This window comes from Triticum aestivum, chromosome 1B, assembly GCF_018294505.1.
Source record: "Triticum aestivum cultivar Chinese Spring chromosome 1B, IWGSC CS RefSeq v2.1, whole genome shotgun sequence".
Lineage (NCBI taxonomy): Eukaryota > Viridiplantae > Streptophyta > Magnoliopsida > Poales > Poaceae > Triticum > Triticum aestivum.
In genome coordinates, this window is record NC_057795.1 from 464,052,243 (window position 1) to 464,057,121 (window position 4,879).

General features: G+C 46.2%; 1 pseudogene; it reads left to right on the top strand.

Annotated features, from left to right (window-relative positions):
- LOC123078980 (endo-1,3;1,4-beta-D-glucanase-like) overlaps window positions 1-4,879 on the top strand; it is a 95,666-nt pseudogene that overhangs the window by 436 nt on the left and 90,351 nt on the right.

Below are 4,879 nucleotides of genomic sequence, written 5' to 3' on the forward strand. Positions count from 1 at the left end.
CCCTCGACCAGAGCTCCCAAATGCTCCTCTCCTCTGCTTGGCTTATTAGCGGTTAACTAATAGCACTTGGCCTCTCCCTTGCAGGGTTTGAAGCATCGAATCTGAGGTATAAATTTACCTGTACTCTGGGCAAATAGTAGATCACTGGAGTGTTCTTCACACGATTTGCGGGTGGGATTTTAGCACTCTTGTTAAATTTGAATACACTAGGCTTTACCGTCTTCCTTTATCCTTTTATTGTCATGACGGGCAACGAAAATTTACCGCAACCAATTAGCATGTCCCACCCGTGAACGGATTCTGATTGCCTCAAATTAGAAAAAAAGATTCTGATGAAATTTCTTACCTCATGAAGGAAGATAGCTGATAAAGTCACTTCGTCAGGATACTTGGTTGTGGTGCCTGATTTCTTACATGGGGAGCCATATTCGAAAACGCCAACATACCATTTCCTGCGTGGATAAAGGATCATGCCCCGGTTTGTTGTCCCCTGATTCCCTGCAACCATGTTACTTTTATTTTTGTATAAACGTTCAGGACTTCAGGCCACCTGATTTCAGTTTATGTTTAAGGTATATGTTGTGTAATCATACCGGTTTACATCGATGACATTGCAGGCGTTAGTACTTCCATTCACACAGTCTTAGCTAAAGTAAATCAAGGGTGGAAAATGATGATAAGAGCAATAGATCCACGCTTAACAACGTTTGGCAACTTGAGATGAGTTCGTAAGAAGATGTACGGTATGTTCATGTTCAGTTTCTCCAAATTGGAGAAACTCTCTTGTCTTGGCCGGTCAGATGGCTAAATTGGATCCCCGCAAAAAAAGATTGCTAAATTGGAGATGTCAGATTTAACCTGTCGGGGAATTAGCCTCCTCACCTCATAGGAATAAAATTGGGTGTGGATCCTCCCACTGGTCCCATTTTGATTCTTCTTCTGTCAAAATGTTTTGTGTGTTTCTTTCTGATGTTAATCCATCTAACGTAAACGAAAAAATTGTTCCTTTATGCAGGAAAAGGAATTTGAAGTGGCAAAGCGAATAATTGCTGCTCTAAAGGAACAAGGAGCGTCTAGTATCAGGGTTGCAGGTTATTGTTGGGGTGGTAAGCTAAGAACTCCAGTGTTTCTTTATATCTGAACTCAAAAATAGAAGTTATAGCCTTCTGAGCATAGTGTTTATTTTCTCCACATATCAGCAAAACTAGTTACCGAGTTAGCGAAGGCTAATGAGATCCAGGCAGCTACTATGTCGCACCCTTCCTTTGTTAGTGTTGATGATATAAAAGGTAAATTTTAGAGATGCACTAATGTTGTTCTGTCTGAAACACTTAAAATTCTTACACTACGATATGTGCTATATGTCAGAGATGAAATGCCCCATTGCCATACTTGGAGCTGAAACCCGACTTTATGTCCCCATCAGAATTGGTCAAGCAGTTCGAGCAGATTTTATCCGACTCAAGGGTAAGTTTTCATTCCAAACAACCTGATCTTCAAGTCAACCCTTTATTGAAGGTCTATAATATGCGATATGACCAAGCTGTTAAATTTCAAACCGTACCGGTAAAAAACTATGTCTCATCAGAATGCTGTGAGATTTTGTAACTTTCAAGTTTCAACCTGTAGTAGGCGCACCTTCTAATTTCCATGGCATCATGGGCTTCTTCCCAAGTCATGTACTCCCTCCATTCCATATTAAGAGCCATCAAGCCTCTATAGCTAGAAGTCACTTTTTTTAACTTTATGACCAAATGAACTTGTTTTAGAATCATACTCCCTCCGTCCGGAAATACTTGTCGGAGGAATGGATGCATCTAGAAGTATTTTAGTTCTAGATACATCCATTTTTTGCATTTCTTCGACAAGTATTTCTGGACGGAGGGAGTATATGCTAGCGACCTAGTGCTATTATACTGCTGACCTATTGTCTCTTGAAAGTGTGTGTTCATGATGGAAAATGGAGAAAGATGTCATAAAGTACTGTAGGTTGTGGATTGATTGGAGAAACACATTATCGGTAGGAGATCTTTGCAGAACTAGAGCCCCCTTTCATCCGTATGACGCCCCCGATTCAACCGTACACTAATCATGCACGTAAATGTGTACGATCAAGATCAGGGACTCACGAGAAGACATCACAACAAAACTATAAAAGTAAAATAAATCATACAAGCATCATATTACAAGCCAGTGGCCTCGAGGGCTCAAATACAAGTGCTTGAACATAAACGAGTCAGCGGAAGCAACAATATCTGAGTACAGACATAAGTTTAAACAAGTTTACCTTAAGAAGGCTAGCACAAAAGTAGCGATGATCGAAAAGGCGAGGCCTCCTGCCTGGGACCTCCTAACAACTCCTCGAAGCCGAACTCCATGTAAAACCATCCTCGGGATCCTCTGGCTCCTGGACTCCATCATATGATTGCAATAATCGGGAAAGGGGAAAAAAGTAGCAAAGAAATCGTGAGTACTCATCCAAAGTACTCGCAAGCAAGGATCTACACTACATATGCATGGGTATATGTGTAAAGAAGCAATATCGGTGGATTGAACTGCAGAATGCCAGAATAAGGGGGGATAGCTAGTCCTATCAAAGACTACGCTTCAGGTAGCCTCCATCTTGCAGCATGTAGAAGAGAGTAGATGATAAATTCACCAAGTATGATCGCATAGCATAATCCTACCCGGCGATCCTTCCCTCATCGCCCTATGTGAAAGCGATCACCGGTATGTCTCTGGAACTTGTCTGGGTGTGTTTTATTAAGTATCCGGTTCTAGTTGTCATAAGGTCAAGGTACAACTCCTGGTTGTCCTTTTACCGAGGGACATGGCTATTCGAATAGATAAACTTTCCTGCAGGGGTGCACCACATAAACCAACACGCTCGATCCCTCTGGCCGGACACACTTTCCTGGGTCATGCCCGGCCTCGGAAGATCAACACGTCGCAGTCCTACCTAGGCACAACAGAGAGGTTAGCACGTCGGCCTAAATCCTATGGGCGCAGGGGTCTGGGCCCATCGCCCATTGCACACCCTGCACATTGCGTACACGGCCGGTGAGCAGACCTAGCCTCCCTTATACAAGAGCAGGTGTTCTAGTCCAACCCGGCGCGCGCCGCTCTGTCGCTGACGTCAAGAAGGCTTCGGCTGATACCACGACGTCGAGTGCCCATAACTGCTCCCGCATAGTTGGTTAGTGCGTATAGGCCATTGGCCAGACTCAGATCAAATACCAAGATCTCGTTAAACGTGTTATTTTGAAGTAACCGTTGATGCCGACTAGGGCCAGGCCCACCTCTCGCCTAGGTGGTCTCAACCTGCCCTGTCGCTCCACCAAAAAGATCCTCACAGAGGGCCGTCGGGAAAGTATGTCCTTTCAGCCCCCAAACCGTGATTCAACCGCGGGTACTCAACAAGCCGACCCGACTTTAGTCACCATCTGTATAGTATGTATGTATGTATAGTATATACCCGTGATCACGTCCCAAGTGATCACGGCCCAATAGTATAGCAAGGCAAACGGACAAGAATGTAGGGCCACAGATGATAAAATAGCATCCTATACCAAGCATTTAGGATTGCAGGTAAGGTGTCAACAGATGTAGCAACAATGACAGGCTAAAATAGGATTAACCAAAACAGTAACATGCTACACTACTCCAATGCAAGCAGTAAAGGGTAGAATAGGCGATATCTGGTGATCAGGGGGGAGGGGGCTTGCCTGGTTGCTCTGCCAAGAAGGAGGGGTCGTCAACTCCGTAGTCGAACAGGGCAGCAGCAGCGTCGTCTCGTAGTCTACCGGAGAGAAGAGGGGGAAGAAACAATAAATACAATGCAAACATAAGCATGATGATGCGTGACGTGACAATGAGAGATGCTAGTTGTGCCCTAACGCGACAGTAGGTGGTACCAGCGAAAGGGGGAAACATCCGAGAAAGTATCCCCGGTGTTTCGCATTTTTGGACAAATGAACCGGAGGTGAAATGTTGCAGATTCACTATGCTATGGACGCGTGGCGGACAAACGGGCTATTTAATCGGATCTGTCTCGTCATTCTGAGCAACTTTCATGTACAAAGTTTTTCCATCCGAGCTACGGATTATTTTATATTAATTTTTAAAGTTTTAAATGATTTTTTAAATTATTATTAATTCGAAATTAAATAGTAAATGCTAAATGTACCCAGCCCTGTGTACACAGGAGTGTACACAGTGGCTGACATGTGGGCCAGGGGGACCCAGTTGACCACTCAATGTTTGACTGGTCAACAGGGGGTGGGCCCCCTGTCATTGACAAATTAGGCTAAACTATAAGTTTAATTAAGTTAACTAACTAGTTAGTTAGTTAATCAGGTAATTAATTAAGTTAATTAATTAGTTAATTAATTGATTAAATAATATTTTATGTAATATTCTTTTTTAAAATTTTTTAGAATGTTCTCCGGGCGTGGGCCCCCCTCTCATTGGCACAGGGGGCCATAGCGGGTGTGGTGCGTGGGTTAACGGGCGCAGGGGCGCCTGGCGCGAGGCGAGCCCGAAGGCTGCTCGGGCGAGGCCATGGACGGGGCCGCTGGCGCCCACGACGCCGGCAAGGAGAGGCGGCGTAGGGCCGCGGGCGGCGCTGTGGCGTAGGTAGTGGCAGGGCTGGCCGGAGCGGCTCACAGGAAGGGGAGGTGAGGTGAGGCATGCGGCGGGAGTGCGAGCGCGCGTGTGCACGGCGGCTGCGGCCACGGCCAGAGCCGTGGCGCGGCGGGGAAGTGCGGTGAGCGGCGGGGCCGAGCGGAGCGAGGGCGGGGTGCAACAGCGACGGCGAGCGGCTGCGCTAGGCGAGGCTGAGGCCGGAGCTGCAGCGAGGACGGGGAAGGGCAGCAGCGGC